Genomic DNA, 18,827 nt, shown 5'->3' with positions numbered 1-18,827 from the left:
ACTATAAAACATGCAGAAAACAATTAACAAAATGGCAATAAGTACATATTATCAATAAGCATTTTAAATGTAAATAGACTAAATCCTCCTACCAAAAGACATAGAATGACTGAATTTATAAAAGAAACAAGACTCATCTGTATGCAGTCTACAGACTCACTTCAGATGTAAGGACACCAACATACTGATTTACAACTAGATACCATCCACATCCAAATAAATAAACTTGAGGGCAATCTGAATACTGGCAGAACAAACTCCACAACTAAATATAAGTAGACAACATACAGTGATAAAGAAAAAAATTTTAAAGCAGCAAGACAAAAGAAGACAATAACTTAAAAGGGAAAACCAATAAGGCTAGCAGAAGATTTTTTGACAGAAACTTTGCAAGATAAAAGGGGAAAGTGAAAGGATGGAAAAAGATATCCCATGCAAATGGAAACCAAAAAACTTAGGGTAGCTATACTTAGATCAGACAAAATAGATTTCAAAAACTAGACTGTAATAGTAAACACACAAAGGTGTGTTTATGTAATAATAAAGAGGTCAATCCAACAAGGGTATATAACATTTATAAATATTTATGCATCCAACATAGAAGCATCTAAATACATAAAGCAGTTATCATTAGACAGCAATACAATAATAGTAGCGGGGGCGGGGGTGGGCACCTGAGTGGCTCAGCTGGTTAAGCCTCTGACTCCTGATTTCAGCTCAGGTCATGGTCTCAGGGTCATGAGATCAAGCCCTGTGTGGGGTTCTATGTTGAGCGTGGAGCCTGCTTAAGATTCCCTATCTCCCTTTCCCATGCCCCTCCCCACTTGCATGCTCTCTCTCTCTCAAAAAAAATTATTAAAAAAATATTAGGGGAATTTAATACCCTACTTACATCGATAGATAGATCATCCAGACAGAAAATCAAAAAGGAAACATTGAGCTTAAACAACATGTTAGGCCAGGTGGACTTAACAGATGTATATATCTGTTTTGTATAAACAGTCCATCTGAAAGTAACAATACACATACTTCTCAAGTGCACATGGACTATTCTTCAGTATAGATCATATGTTATGCCACAAAAAAAGTCTTAATAAATTTAAGGGGACTTAAATCATATCAAGTGTCTTTTCAATTATATGAAACTAGAAATCAATTACAAGAAGAAAACAGAGAAGTTCATAAGTATGTGGATATTAAACAACATGCTACTGAACTTCCAATGAAACAAAGAAGAAATCAAAACAGAAATAAAAAAATACCTGAGACAAAGGAAAATGGAAATATACCAAAACTTACAGGATGCAGCAAAAGCAGCTCCAAGAGGGAAGTTCATAGTGATAAAAGTCTATATCAATAAACAAGAGAAATTTCAAATAAATAACCCAACAACTCAAAAAACTAGAAAAAAAAGAACAAATTAAGACAAAAGTTAGTAGGAGAAAGGAAATAAAGGTTAGAGTAGGAATAAATAAATTAGAGACCTAAAAGAAATAGAAAAGATCCATGAAAATTAAAGCTGTTTATTGATAAGATAAACAAAACTGACAAACATTTAGCTAGACTCACCAAGGAAAAAAAAGAGAGGACACAAATAAGTAAAATCAAAAATGAAAAAGGAGATGTTACAACTGATACCACAGAAAGATAAAGGATCCTAAGAGACTATTATAAAAAAATATATGCCAACAAATTAGACAACCTAGAAGAAATGGATAAATTCCCAGAAACATGTAACTTACCAAGACTGACTCATGAGAAATAGAAAATCTGAACAGAGCAATTACTAGTAACAAGACTAAAGTTCAAAAACTTCCCAAAAAACAAAAGTCCAGTACAAGAAGCTTCTCTGGTAAATTCTACCAAACATTCAAAGAAAAATTAATACCAATTATTTACAAACTCTTCCAAAAAATAGGAGAGAAGACTTCTAAGCTCATCTTACAAGGCCTGCATTACCCTTATACAAGAACCAGGCAAGTATGCCACAAGCAAAGAAATTTACACACCAATATCCCTCATGAACATAGGTGCAAAAACCCTCAAGAGAATATTAGCAAACCAAATTCAACAATACATTAAAATATGCAGTGATTAAGTGGGATTTATTCTAAGGACTCAAGGGTAGTTCAACACCCACATGTGAATTAATAGGATATACAATATTTATAAAACAAATGATAAAAATCATATAATCATCTCACAGACACAGAAAAAAATATTTCACAAAATTCAACATTCATTCATTAATGACAAAATGCTCAACTAAATGGTAATACAGGTTCTGTATCTCAACATAATAAAGGCCATGTATGACAAACCCAGAGCGAACATCATACTCAATAGGGAAAAGACAAAAGCTTTTCCTCTAAGATTGGGAACAACAGAAGGATGCCTACTCTCAGCTTTTCCTCTAAGATTGGGAACAACACAAGGATGCCTACTCTCCCTATTTTTACTCAAAATAGTATTGGAAGGCCTATCAAGAGCAATTAGTCAAGAAAAAAAATAAAAGGCATCTAAACTGGAAAGGAAGAAGTAAAACTGTCACTATTTTCAGATGACATGACATAGAAAACACTAGATTCCATTAAAAAAACTGTTAGAACTAAATAAATTCAGTAAAGTTGCAGGATGCAAAATTGATATACAGAAATCTATTGCATTTCTATACACTAATAACAAGCTAGCAGAAAGAGAAATTAAGAATTAAGATACAATTGCATCAAAAAGAATATAATACCTAGAAATAAACTTAACCACAAAGGTAAAGTATCTTATGCTGAATTTTACAAAACATTAATGAAAGAAACTGAAGACACAAATAAATGGAAAGATCTTCTATGCTCATGGATTGAAAGACTTAAAATTGTTAAAATGTTCGTATTCCTCAAAGCAATCTGTAGGTTCAATACAATACTTATCAAAATTCCAATGGCAGGGCACCTGGGTGGCTCAGTTGTTAAGCATCTGCTTTCAGCACAGGTCATGATCCCAGGGTCCTGGGATCAAGCCCCACATCGGGCTCTCTGCTCAGCAGGAAGCCTGCTTCTCCCTCTCCCACTCCCCCTGTTTATGTTCCCTCTCTCGCTGTGTCTTTCTCTGTCAAATAAATAAATAAAATCTTAAAAAAAAAATTCCAATGGCAATTTTACAGAAATAGAACAAATTATTCTTAAATTTGTATGGGACCAAAAAGGATCCCAAATAACCAAAGCAATCTTGATAAAGAACAAAGCTGTAGGCATCACACTTCCTAAATTCAAACTATATTTCAAAGCTACAATCATCAAAACAATATGATATTGGCACAAACACAGACACATATATCAATAGAACAGAAGAGAGAGCCCAGAAATAAACCCACACATATATGGTCCATTAATTTGTGACAAAGGAGCCAAGAATATACAACAGGAAAAGGACAGACTCTTTAATAAATGGCATTGGAAAAATTGGGATAGCCACATGCAAAACAATGAAACCAGATCATTATCTTACATCATATACAAAAATCAACTCAAAAAGGATTAAATACTTGAATGTTAAGACCTGAAACCATAAAACTCTAAAGAAAACATAGGCGGTAAGCTTCTTGACACTGGTCTTGGCAAAGATTTTTTACATTTGACATTAAAAGTAAAGGCAACAAAAGCAAAAATAACAAATGAGATTATATCAAACTAAAAAGTTTCTGCACGGCAAAGAAAATCCACAACAAAAAACAGAACCTACTGAATGAAAGAAAATGTTTGCAAATCATATATCTTACAAGGGGTTAATATCCAAAATATATAAAAACCCACAAAACTCAATAGCAAAAAACAATCTGATTAAAATTGAGCAGAATATCTGAATAGGCATTTTTCAAAAAAAAAATACAGGTAGCCAACAGACATGTGAAAAGATGCTCAACATTACTAAGCATTAGGGAAAGGCAAATCAAATATAAAAAGATATTACTTCATGCCTGTTAAATGGCTATTATCAAAAAGACAAAAAATAACAAGTGTTGGCAAGGATTTGAAGAAAATGGAACTCTTGGGCCCTGTTGGTGGTAATGCAAATTGGTGCAATCACTATGGAAAACAGTATGGAGATTCCCCAAAAAGTTAAAAATAGAAGTACCATATGATCCAGCAATTCTACTCTGGGAATTCATCTGAAGAAACAAAAACACTAATTCAAAAAGATATTATACCTCCATGTTCACTGCAGCATTATTTATGATAGCCAAGACATGGAAACAAACTAATGGATAAACAAAATGTGGTATATTTATGGAATATCATTCAGCCATAAAAAATTGAAATCTTGCCATTGGTGGCAACATGGATGGGCACTGAGGGCATTACTCTAAGTGAAGTAAGTCAGATGGAAAAAGACAAATGACTTACATGTAGAATCTAAAAAAACAAAAAAACAAAAACAAAAAATGAGCTCATGGATATAGAGAACAGATTGGTGGTAGTCTGAGGCAGTGGGGTGGAGTAGGATGGGGTGGCAAAATGGGTAAAGGGGTCCAAAAAGTATAAATTTCCAGTTATAAAATGAGTAAGTCATGGAATGGAATGTTCATCATAGTGACTATAGTAAATAATACTATACTGCATATTTGAATATATCACATAATTATATACCCTTTCCTTATCATCAAAAACAATTTCTTAAATATATTTTTATTGAGATATAAATGACAACATTATATTAGTTTCAGGTATACAAGGTAATGATTTGATATTTGTATATATTGCAAAATGATGGCCACAGTAAGTCTGGTTAACATCCATCACCATACATAGTTATACATTGAAATTTCTCAAATTTGAATGTTGGGTGGATTCATTTATTACAGATATGCCTTGTTGTATAAAGCAAGATGTGTAAAAATAGAATGAATAAAAATTTGTTGTTAAAATTTCTGATCTGGTGCCCCTATATAAAAAAATCCTGAGTGGGTACATAAGTGCAGTCAATTCTTTAGAAATTATATACACATATTACCATGCTAATATGTTATGAAAATTATAGACTATGGAAAAAATAGAAGCAAACTGATAAAATATGTAATATTTTAAAATAATTTATTTTTACTTATTATAAGAGATATATATGAATATGTGCTCTTTTTGAGAATCTTGGCTCAACATTTTATGATATAGCAATTTAAACAATGAGCTCTAAATCTGATTTAGATATCTGGTTTAAAGAGTTGTCACAGTTGGAAAACAGATCACAAAAGAATGGGTACATCAGAATGGAGAAAGCATATCAATAGGTGTCTTATGAAACACTAATATTTTTCATTTCTCAATTCCATATACCAATTATATAAAGGTACCTCATGCACATTCAGTATACATGATAGTTTGATATACCTGACATTAATCTACATATGTAAAGATTAATCACTTATTTTTTTCTTATTTTAGCTGAGATCAAAATATTAATAGAAGTTCTATTATTTTCTTCCATGGCCTAATTGATTATATCCTGTGTGCCCACTGGGGTTCATACACAATATACCGATGGCATTTACACAACACTTTTGAAAGTTCTTGCATTATAAAAGTAAAGAATATAATTTCCCCATAAAAAGTAGTACAGTACTACAGAAAAATGAAAATAAGCCATTTGCAGACCCTCAGTGATAATACAAGACAATAAAAGTCATTTTAAAAGCAATTAAAATAAATTCTGGCACCAAAATAAATTATGATACCTTATATTGTTAGTATAACACATTACTTGATGCAAATGTTTTACAAAACTACTTTTTAATCTGACAAAAACTATTCTGGGTAAAATCTTTTTACTCCTTTCTGTTTTCTTACACTACCACATTCAGCTTTCTTAAGAGTCATGTTTTACTTAAAAATAGTGCTTTTAACATTTCATAAGAGTTCTGTGTGCTCAAAGAAAAGGAAAAAAATAAAGAAATGTTGATAGAAAGCTGAATAACAAGATTGCAAACTCCTAGGTAAATGATACAAGTGCAAAATTCTAAGAGTGCTTTTGAAATTTGTCAGCACAGGGCACTTGGGTGGCTCAGTCGTTAAGCGTCTGCCTTTGGCTCAGGTCATGATCTCAGGGTCCTGGGATAGAGCCCCGCATCAGGCTCCCTGCTCCGCGGGAAGCCTGCTTCTCCCTCTCCCACTCCCCCTGCTTGTGTTCCTGCTCTCGCGGTCTCTCTCTCTGTCAAATAAATAAATAAATAATTTTTTTAAAAAAGAGAAAAATTTGTCAGCACGATTACAATTTAGCTACACTTGAAATGGCCTGTAAATAGATGAAGCTAAAAATCTTTGAATTTCTAGTGTCTAATATATACTTCCCCTCATAAGAATTTCATAATTTAAGACACCATTATTTAAGACAATTTAGTTGGTATTACATTTCAGTGCCATTTTGCCTTTCTGTCAAATTCTTCTGCAGAAAACAATTAAGAATACTAGAGAAATGACAGAGAAACACTATGGTAGGGAAAATAATTATTCCCCGATTAATGTGTTTTGTAAGTTTAGATTTCATGTCAGGCTTTCTTAAAGGCCAGCATATCTACATTTTAAAGTGCAATGAAAATAAGTAAATAACACAAATACATTATTTGTGCTATGTAGCATCATGCATATATCCAGGGAAATAAAATAGTTAAGATTTTCATTAAAATATTAATACATTATAATGAAACCAAAAGGACTCCATATGTCAGAAAAGTAAAATTATAAACTATTAATCTATAGGCAAAAGATGAAAAAAAATTCTTGAAATGATTATGAAGTACAGTGAAGAAAAAGTTCATTGTTGATCACAGGAAGCTTTTAGAAATATTGGTGAAGATCTCAGAAATATTTATATAGAAGAAGATACACTTCTACAATATATGGTGCAGAATAAAAATTCTGGTAGAGGTGGTTAGATTGTATTTGGAATATTTATCACTATTTCAACCTTGAATTTTATTACTGTAAATTGTATTACTAGAATTTGAACAAGTAAAGCTTTTAGCAAAACAAATAGAATAAACAGCAAATTCCAGAACCACTGTTTTTCAGTCATTAGGTTTTCCCTTTTTTTTAAATCACTAAAAATAACAACCAAAAAAGCCATATCAAGTCTCACAGAAATTAATATTGGATATAGTGAACTGCACTAGAAAAGGACAATATATAAATAGGCTCAAACACTCAGCTTTGAAAAAATTATACAAAAACTGTATTTATTAAAAAGGAAGATTTGGGGCACCTGGGTGGCTCAGTCATTAAGCGTCTGCCTTCGGCTCAGGTCATGATCCCAGCCAGGGTCCTGCGATCTAGCCCCGCATCGAGCTCCCTGCTTGGTGGGAAGCCGCCCCTCCCTCTCCCACTCCCCCTGCTTGTGTCCCTCTCTCGCTGTGTCTCTGTCAAATAAATAAATAAAATCTTTTTTTTTTAAAAAAAAAAAAGGAAGATTTATCTAAACTTAAACACCAAGAATCTGCAAAAAAAAAAAAAAAGGCACATACACAAAAATTAAGTGTAAGAAAGACTATGTCCTACTTAGGCTAGCAATTCAATAAAAAACCCTAGGAAACATTAAAATTAGTGGATTCAAATCAAAAGAAAATCTTGGAAATATACATTCACTATGAAAGCCTTAGAAATACCTTTGGTGAAGATTTTAGTTTTTCTTTGAGCTCCAATGTCATTATTTTTCTGCTAATTTGAATTCCAACAGTTCGTTTATTTTATGTACTGCAGACTATGTTGCCAAAGAGGGAAAAACTAATCTAGTACATTTCCACAGTAAACACAGATTATCATACACTTAATGGGAGAAATCTATCAAGTACACGGGGCACCTGGGTAGCTCAGTTGTTAAGTGTCTTCCTTCCGCTAAGGTCATGATCCCAGGGTCCTAGGTTCGAGTCCCACATCGAGCGGGCATCGGGCTCCCTGGTCGGCGGGAAGCCTGCTTCTCCCTCTCCTACTCCCCCTGCTTGTGTTCCTACTCTCGCTATCTCTCTCTCTGTCAAATAAAACAGAGTAGAGGGAGAGAGAGAGAAGCAGTCTCCCCGCTGAGCAGGGAACCTGATGCAGGACTCGATCCCAGGACCCTGGGATCATGACCTTAGCCAAAGGCAGACGCCCAACACACCGAGCCACCCAAGAGCCCCAATAAATAAAATTAAAAAAAAAAAGACCTATCAAGTACAGAGTTTAGGCCAACTGTATTTCTCCCATGTTAATTGCCTCATTATTTAACCACACCCTAGCCAAGTTTAATGATATCAAAAGTAATTAATTTTCAAATGTTCCTTTTAGACACCACAAATAAAAGAGCCCAGCATTCAAATTTACTTATTCTAATGAGCAGTTCAACAATTTGACATGGGTCTAAAGGACTGACTAGAGGATGAAGTAAAGAAAACCTGACAAAGGAGAAACAAAAACCCAGAAAACCATCTTTATCCTCAAATTCCCTGCCTATGAGACAAAGATGGACATTTCTAACAGTCTTTTGGTCATTTCCATCTAGGTATTGCACAGGCATCTGAAACCTTATTTGTCCAGGAAAGGCTTTATTTAATAGCTTGTTATCAAGGCTACTCTTTCACATTCCCTCCAACCAACAAACTACCTTATTTACTGGTGTCAAAATACACCCAGTCTCCCAATTTGGCAAATTTAGCCATCAGCAACAGCTCCTTTCTTGTATCTCTTACTTCCAGTTTAATCACAGCCAACAGATTTTTACGTTAGCTTTTTTCTGACATTTCTGACATTACAACAAATATGTTAAATTACTAAACTGTTACCAAAAAACTGAAATAAAACATTGGTACATGCCTGAATATAAGAGAATAAATATTATCCATCACATATAGTTAATTAATTCAAATGCTGAGATTATGTAAAATCTTTCTAATTTAAGTGGATGAGAATATGAATGTGGCAGATTTCTCCACTTACTTTTGTAGTAGTTTTTCAAACAGATAAATTTAAGAATGATAAAACAATACACAGTGGAGAAGAAACTTTTAATGTCTAAGTCAGTTTTTTAACTCATCATCAACAATTGTCAGAAATATTGAAAAAAAAGAAAGAAAAAAATATTGGGACAGCTATCTTAAGGAAAGTAGAAAAAATTTTTTTAATTTCAGGAGTGGTAGCTCCTATAAAAGCTATTGCCAGCTTCATTAAGTAGTAATTGTTTACTAATAAGAACTGGATATTAAGATATTTCAAAATAGTTTATTTTTTTATTTAAAGATTTTATTTATTTATTTGACAGAGAGACAGCAAGAGAGGGAACACAAGCAGGGGGAGTGGGAGAGGGAGAAGCAGGCTTCCTGCTGAGCAAGGAGCCAGATATGTGACTCGATCCCAGGATCCCGGGATCATGACCTGAGCTGAAGGCAGACACTTAACCATCTGAGCCACACAGGCGCCCCTCAAAAGAGTTTTAAGTAATCATATATAAACCATCATTTAAGTTGAAGGGTTTTTTTTTTTTACTGAGCTAATTATAATACTATGAATAGAAAATTTCAAAATTCATTTTTCATATGAAACTTAGTCAGCTATCCTGAAAAAAGATATAAATGCTTCAAAAGAAACAAGAAATACTTTATTTATTAATTTAAAAACACTTTTTTTTTTAAAGATTTTATTTATTTATTTGACAGAGAGAGACAGCGAGAGAGGGAACACAAGCAGGGGGAGTGGGAGAGGGAGAAGCAGGCCTCCCGCAGAGCAGGGAGCCTGACACGGGGCTCGATCCCAGCACCCCGGGATCATGACCTGAGCCGAAGGCAGCCGCTTAACCGACTTGAGCCACCCAGGTGCCCCTAAAAACACTTTGATAAAGATTTAAAATAGGAATACCATACAATCCAGTAATTCCACTACTGGGTATTTACCCAAAGAAAGCAAAAACATTATCTCAAAGATATATGCACACCTATGTTTACTGTAGCATTATTTATAATAGCCAAGATATGGAAGCAACCTAAGTGTCAATCAATAGATGAATGGGCAAAGAAGATGTGATATATACATATGAATATTACTCAGCCATAAAAAAGAATGAGATCTTGCCATTTGCTACACCATGGGTGGACCTAGAGGATATAATGCTCAATGAAATAAATCAGAGAAAGGCAAATACTATATGATTTTACTTATATGTGGAATTTAAAAAACAAAACAAATGAATAAACAAAGAAAAAGCAGAAACAGAACCATAAATACAGAGAACTGATCGTTGACAGAGGGAAAGAGGGTGTAGGAATGGGCAAAATGTGTGAGGGGAGTGGGAGGTACAAGCTTCCAGTTATGGAATGAGTAAGTCATGGGGATGAAAGTTACAGCAGAGTATATAGTCAATGAGATTGTAATAGCATTGCATGGTGACAGATGGTAGGTACATTTGTGGTGAGTATAGCATAAAGTATAGAGTTTTGGAATCACTATGTTGTTCACCTGAAACTACTGTAACATTGTATATCAACTATATTTCAATAAAAAAGGGAAAAAAAACCTTTGATAAACATCTTTCAAATATAATGAGCAAGCGAATTTGATTATTTAGCTCTTTAATAAGCTGAAGAAACTCAATTTGATAATACAGTCACAATATTACCAAGCTTATAAATGCATATAAATTGTCAGTAATGAAACTGATCCTTACAGTTAAGATTAATCATGCAAGTAAAATAAATTTAACTGCTCTGAAATTTTAAGAGATCAGCACACAAAGGTATGAGCTTTAAAAAAAAAAAGGTACCAAAAATACCTCAGAATATTACAAGATACATTATTTTCTCACTGAACAGTGAAAAAATGAACTGACTGATGAACAGAGTCCATCACCTGCCTCCAAAAGGAACACTTATTCTTTGATTCAACTTGAAAAAAAATCTTACTATTTCTACTTAAGTCTGAATCAGTTAATTTGAAGAGTATCCTGAGAAAGAAAAATGAGCTTAAAAACTTTAACAATTGTCACTACTTATTTGAATTTGAAATTTTGTGAACCAGAATTTCCTAGGCATAATGCAATAAAAATAAAATACAGAAATAAAGTGGATGTTGAGGCTGATATAAAATAGCAACTTCCAAGTATAACTGCTAATTTTAATTTCTCACTATACTCATTGACTGAATTTATTGAAAAATGCTGTTAAGTTTGAAATTACAGGATAGATGTACACTAATTAAAAGCTATTTTTACTTGTTAGAGTTCTGCAAAATGTTAAAAAAAAAGGGTTCTCTAAAAATTAGAAAATTTGAAATCTACTAAAAAGATTTCAAACGAGATAAATCCAAACTCCTATCATGGCATAAGCTAGTTAGCCCTAACTAGTTTTCAGTTTACTTTCCTACAAGGAATACTTTTTTTTCCCCAATAATACTAAATGCCATGTATTGCTAGAACATGCGTGATTTTATGCCTTTATATATGCTCTTATCTCAACCAGAAATGCCTTTATCCCACTTCTCCTGGCAAGTTTTTATTTTTCTTTTAATATACAGGAAAAAATGTTGCTTCCTCTGTAAAGCCATCTTGAGAGACTCAAGACAGAATTAACTACTTTCTTTTCTACATTCTATTATATTATTACATGTTATTATACTTATCTATTGAAATTTATTGTCTCCCTAAATGCCAGCCAATCCTTTAAATGCAATGATCCAAGTTACATTCATTCTTGGATTTTTTTTTTCCTGTTCTTAACACAGACCCTAAAGTTGGAATACATCCATAAATAAATAGAAAAAATTACATGCAAGTAAAAGAACAAAAGGAAACAATCAAACTGATTAAGTTGAGTACCAAAAAATTAATCATTGAACAAGAATAGAATGGCACTATCTTCCAGCCATTATACTCAAAGTGTGATCTGCAAACTATTTACCAGGCTCTGATGAGATAAATATAAAAATTAGAATTAAGAATCTGGAAACTTTTATAGGAATTTGACAGAGATTTTCATGTTTGTTGAATCTTTTAGGATCTTTTAAATTTCATTTTCTAATAATTCATTTTATTATATTTTTGTGAAGTATCAGCCAGTGATAGATTAAAATACTGAAAAAAGCAAAATACGGATAGATTGAGAAGCCCTACATTAGACTGTGGAAGACAGAAAGATGAATAAGACCTTTACTCTTAAAAAAAAAAACAAAAAAAAAAACAACCTTGACTCTTTTTCAATGAGGATTTGGTTTACAAGGAAAAATATGATATATACATAAATTGTTGTAGTATGTATCATAACTATCCATATTTCTCAAAGTTCACATCATCATCTTTTACACTTTAAAACCTTTCTATTGATAGAATTATAACTGTGCCTGGAAATACTAATGCATAACTAGTATTTCTTTCTAAAGTTACTTATATGAAGACTAGATTTTAAGTTAAAATCAGGGCTTGTTTCTTTCACTGCCTATCAGACCCAAAGGCATCTTTGACTGCCTCCATACAGAGCTAGGTAGCTTTCTACAGCTCTCTACCTGACCTGCAGTATCTCAAAACCCCAGTAGTATATAAAAACAGAGTGATTATACAATTTTTGTCAGAAACTCTTATTCAGTATTTTCAAGATTAATTTATTAATCTTTACTAATAAAGATTAATTTATTTTCTCAGTCCTCTATGCTAGGAGTTGGCAAACGTTTCCTGGAAAAGACCAGATAATAAATATTTTAAGGTTTGTAAGCTATATGATCTACTGTCACAGCTACTCAGCCTTTGTAGCAAGAAAGCAGCTACAGACAATATATAAACAGATGGGCATGGTTTGGTTCCAATAAAATTTTACTTAGAAAAACTGGCAGTAGGTTTTCAGTTTGGCCCAAGGACTATAACTTGCTGATGTCTCTTCTCTATCATAGGTATAACTTTAAAAGCAATCATTAACATCATTTAGTAATATTAAAAAACTGCCATTCTTGTTTGCATTTATCAACTTTTAAAATTTTAAAGACTGACAGATTCACCAACATTCAAGTTTATAAAACAAAACACTATTTTTCAAGAAAATCAAAGTAAGTATATTGAAAAAATTTTTGTGCTTTGTCTTTAATGGCATATGTCTAGGGAAGCTGTAAGTTTTTCATACTATTATTAGATAGCAACACTCCCACAGGCTATGGAAAACAAAAAGATTTATTTACATTAGTTGCCACAACCACTACAACAAACATCATATAAACAAAAATATCCACAGAAAAGTCCTTTTAAAATGAACTACAAACTTGGTGCAAATAGTTACAATATCACAAACAAAACTAACTACAATACTATTCAGAGTTATGATACTTTTTGTTTAACCCACATCTATGGAGTAACTTCAAAATCCTGATATCTTGTCTACCTTTTTTTAACAAACCTGGAATGTAGATTTATTTCATCTTTAGGGTTCAAAGTTGGCCTTCTCCAGCATGTAATCACTCCTTTCCTTTAAGGGGTGAGATACAAAGCTGATCAGAAGTCACTCTAAAACTGAAGTCAAACCCTAATTTCCTCTTAAGTTCTAGTACCCCTGTGGAATATATAGTTCTATGAACAATGCTCTTTATCATTCTAGAACTCTTTTCTCCAGAACATAAGAGGAATTGTTAAATGTTTCAGTTTCCAGGGAAGTCTCTTACTGTTAGTTTCCAAATATCTTAATATAAATGTTCTTTTTACTTTACTTCTGATTTCTCAGACTTAAAATCCTAAAATTACTCCTTATCACTTTTCATATTGCTTGAAAATTCAATCACAAAGTTTGTAATTATTTTTGGATTTCTTTTACACCTTTGCCACTCACTATCTTTCCACAAACAGAACATGCTGATACTGCCTACCTATTTTTTCCTGTTGACAACTCTTCAGTGTTTCTATACGTTTCTACGAGAAGTCTTCCACAAATACTGATTTTACTTCTCAAATGTATGTGTATAAAATACAGCCTGCTTAAAAAGACAATTTAACCACTGTGTAATAATAATAAAATATGTTAAAAGATATTAAAGAATAAGGCAAATGCTTTAAAATAGTAAAAACACAATTTAAATAACAGTAAAAAGATTCTTACAGAGAAATTTAAGAGAAGTGGAAAATAAACCCAAGAAAGAGGCAAATGCTGTAAGGAAAAACTAAAATGCAATTACTAAGGGCAGACAAGGAAAATCAGAAACTAGAAGGATTATACTTACTGCAGAAATTGATACAGCTGCTGTTATTTCTGAAGTCCAAGATAATATATAAAAATAATCAGTAAACTATATTCACATAAAGTTAAGGAAAGATCAAGGTTGGGCCTAAATGAGGGGGTATATCAGCAGTGAGAAACCAAGTAACTTAGAAGTTGTCTACTGCTCTATAGAGTGAATTTCTGACTGGCTTACCTTGGCAATAAAGCAAGTTGCCAGTGTTACTACTTATAACATATCAGTTATTCTACCACTGGAGGGAGTCTGGTCACATATCCTTTGATGTGACTTTTACTCTAATAACTTCATCTTCTCTGGGAATGAATTAGAACCCCTACCAAGAATATGAATTGGTTTAACATAATCTGATGACTTTAAAGTGTTTTGTTTGTTTCTTTTAGTTTGTCTTTTATTTTTGTTGTGTTCCATACTCAGTAAAAATTTACAGCATCTCTATAGTCATATCTGGGTCAAAGAAATGAATCCAGAGGTTACATGTGCTGGTACATATCTACCTTAGAATAAAAAATCATGAAGAGAAAAATGTTAAATCAAGAACAGAAGGTTCTGATACAAATACCTACCCAAAGCAATTATCAAGGTCACAAGGCACATGAAATGCCGCAAACAGCAGGTCTGAAGTAGAAGCTGAAAAGAGCTTTTAGGATTAAGGCTGACAAAGATATCATTGATGGGATAGATAAATATAAGCAAAAGATAGAGTACTGTAACTGTGGTTTAAAGTTAACTATTTTTTTAATTGAGAATTTACAGTTTCCATTGTCTACTCATGAAGTTGAAGTGACATAAGAAGGATTTACTAAGTGAACAAAACACAACTGAAATGAAAAACAAAGATCTAAACATTGGACAAAAAAAAAAAAAGAAATAAAAAACAATAGCTGAACTCAAGAAGGTATGCGGAGAATAATAGACCATTTACAATAATAATTATTCTCTATTTTGTGTCAAGAATTATAAGAAATGATAGAAAATACTTCATGTAATTATTTTAAAAATCCTACAGGATTGACATTATTATACCCATTTTACATGAGAAAGCTTAAAGCTAAAAACAGGTTAAGTAATTTGCCTAATGTAATATATCTATCAAGAGCCAATATTCTGTCAGAGGTCTGTCTGATTCTAAAATGCTATTGCCACTATGGCATATGAATGTCAGTGAGACAGAGCAATGACTACCTTGTGTTCTTGTACTATTAAAGGTAACAGTTATGGGTACTATTCCTAGATGTCTGCTTCAGAAAATGTCATTAAGGATTATCTAGTACAGCACTGTGCTAACTAGTAAGCATTTTTGTGTTATATTTCCAAAGTTAAAATTTGTTTAATTCACATATCAATAAGCATAAAAAAGTCACAACTGATTTATAATTTAAGTAGCTATGATAAAGTCAAAACTAAAAGGAATTTATCTTTTTTAAATATGTAAAAAGGAGAAAACCTTTTTTTCTTTTCCTTCATAAAACTATAGTTAGACACAAAGACATGGAAATCTGTCAGGTTCTCTCTGCAATTTCCTTAAAATGTATTCCCTTGCTGAGTAGCATCATAAACTCCATAAGCTGTATCTAGGCAGTCATAAAATAATCATGTAAATAATACTTGTTAAACGTAGGAAGCCTTGGGGGTGGATTTAAGTGCCACACAACAAATTAATTTTGTATTTTCTCCCTTGCTATTATAACAAGAGTGCAGGGAGCTTGAATGCATGTAAAACACCATATACATAAATAAATCTTTCCCTTTCAGAAGGAAAGAAAGCTTTGAGATATCTACCTATCTATCCATCTATCTATCTATTTATCTGTGTATGCATGATTTTAAGAAAAATGAAGAGAAGTAGAAGTAATGTAGAATTCTGTGTGTGGGGTTCGGTGCTGTTCTGTCTTGTCACAGGTCAATTAGGGTCTGAAGTATCTATGTGAAGAAACAAACAGGAAATGGGTCCCCATATTATCAATGCTTCCCGATGAGTAATTAATGTTTTTTTTATCCTTCAACTTCCTTAGAAAATCTACAATTAAAGTAGATCATATGTGCAACTTGAGGATACTTCAACACAGCAGAGATAGAGGAACAGAAACACTCTTCTACTTGAAACAGAGATTACAGAAAGTACTAGATCTACAGCACATATTCAGAGGTTTCCTAATAGAAGTCCATCAGAATCCTCATTTTGAACTACAAGTAACATATAGGCAGAGACCATATATTAGCAACTAAAGCACACATGCCTAGGATAAAAGTATACATGAAATAATGTGTGTGTAGAAGAATCCTCTTGCTTAATTAAAAAGTCCAATTATATGACTACTTGGATTCTATTCCAAATTCTTCCAACTGTTAAATACTTGGAGAAACGATGAAAAAAAGGAAACATTGTGAATTATTGCTAATTATGTATATGGATTAATTTATAAGAAAATAGCAAGTGAAAGAAAAAAATATACAAGAGCCAAGGAAACATAAGAAAGACATACAGTTTACCAGCAGGTATAACTTAGTTGATAAAATATATAAAACATTATAAAATTAAAAACATCTATAAGTGGAGAAAGTAAAAGGAAACATATATTTAACAATAATATTATATTTTCTCCTATTCTATTTTATCTACTTCCAAGAAGTTTGTGCTCATTTTTTTCCAACACCAGATTAATAGTAGAATAGAGAAAAGTAAAGAGAAAACAAAATAAATGTATTTCTATGATAAAATTATTAAAATTTATCATTTTATGTACTCAAGCATATAACAGATCTTCTGCCACATCCTAATCTTTCTATTATATATTTACAGAAGTAAAATAATAAGACCTGAGAGGAAGTGAAGGGAGTAAATAATATCTAGTTGAATATTTCTCACTATAAGATTATGATAAATAAGTTCTGCTTGACAAATTTAATGTAACATTTTAAAATTGTTCTGCCAAAAATAAACATATATTTTGGAATTGACATGTAGAGTCACAAAATAAAAAGTTAAACATTTAATAACATCTCTACACAAGCTATTCCTAATTTTTACATATTTTAATGGAAGAGTTAGCTCTTTGTATTTGTTGATATATTTTATAAAATGAAACCCTATTAATCTATGTTGAATCATTAGAAGTCTTCAAATAAGTAATTTTCATACTGCTAAGTGCCAGCACCCCCCTATTAAATGTTACATAATTTTTTCATTTTGCAGGATTCATAATGTAAACTGAAACAACTAAAAAATATTACCAAAAATAAAATAGCTACTACTCTACAAGAAGAGACCACATAAATGCAGCACTAGTTTTGTTAATTCTATAAGCTTCATAAAAAAGAAAAACAACTTTATTTTCCCTAATATCTTTGAAAATGTGGTAAATGCAATTTTAAGTATTAAGATTACGGGGTTCTGAGGAGTAACTATGAATTGCCTATTTCCAATAACTACAGTAATAAGCTTTAGATAAATCACTGAAGTAAATGAAGGTGAAATCTACTTTTACTAGATTCTTGGTTTTCTGTCAAACCATCTAGGAAAATCCAAACATTTACAATGGTAACACCAGAAAAAGTATACATACAGAAAAAGTATACTATACAATTTCCTACGTGGTATATTAAAAATAATCTCTATAGTCTAATAATGCAAGTTTATATATGGAATGCCAAAATGATTACTTTTTTTTTAGATGCCATAAATATGTGCACCTATTACTATGGTGACCTAAGGATAAAGGAATTATAAACAGCTTTTGCAAGAGTATTTATTTATCAATACTATACCTTTTCCAGAAATTATTTAAAGTGGTTTTGGCTTCAAAGGTCAATTATTCTGTGTCCTAAATTTATTAATAAACAGAAATTCAGTGTTCAGTTGACCTAAACTATACTGTAGAGCAACGCCTAACCAAGTTATCTAAATGACTTTAGAAACAAGACCTCTGCTCTCTATTTGGATAACATACTGATAAATTTCATGGCCTTATTGTGAGCACACTAGTATTTCTACATAACCCTGGCTAAAAAAATATATCTAAATTATCGTCTCCATATACTGTTAATCACTGATTCCATTTATAGCCAAAAGTGTTCAGGGTCATCTTGACAACATGTAAATGGTTTTTCCTTTGTCAGATGTTCGATTTTACAATTATTTGGCCAATCAACTACTAATCAGATGACTCTTTTACAAATGAAGTTTTATTCCACATCACTGAAATAGCACTGACTCTTCAACTACTCCAAATAACACAGAAGCACTACAAGCTAGCTACCCATATTGCACACAGTACTAGCTTATCTCTTTAACGCTCAAACCTGTGTTCAATCACTTCCTTCTTTAGGAGACTGCCAACTTTAACAATAGAATAAGCTATATAATATCAAGACACAATGGTGAGTACTCGCCACATATACTGTACCACAGCAGATATATTAGACCACTTCTTTACAGATTTTTGACAGTTTCTGAATCACAGCCCCAAACCACGAAGCTTGTGGCTATCCATGGTGCTGAAACGCACTCCTTCCCCCCCCCCCCCGGCGCCCCTTCACTGAAAAAACCGCCATCCCAATCCCTATTTAAGAGCATAAAAAGATTAATGAATTTGGGGGGGTCTGAAGAGGGGAGGTTTA

The 18,827-nt window shown here is 32.3% G+C and overlaps 1 protein-coding gene across 1 annotated transcript in view; it reads right to left on the bottom strand.

Moving 5' to 3' along the window:
* PHYHIPL (phytanoyl-CoA 2-hydroxylase interacting protein like) overlaps positions 1 to 18,827 on the bottom strand; it is a 90,804-nt gene that overhangs the window by 71,223 nt on the left and 754 nt on the right. The gene's annotated exons all lie outside the window — the stretch shown is intronic.

This window comes from Neomonachus schauinslandi, chromosome 6, assembly GCF_002201575.2.
Source record: "Neomonachus schauinslandi chromosome 6, ASM220157v2, whole genome shotgun sequence".
NCBI lineage: Eukaryota > Metazoa > Chordata > Mammalia > Carnivora > Phocidae > Neomonachus > Neomonachus schauinslandi.
The sequence above is the reverse complement of the archived record's forward strand: the minus strand, read 5'-3'. Positions and strand labels throughout refer to the sequence as shown.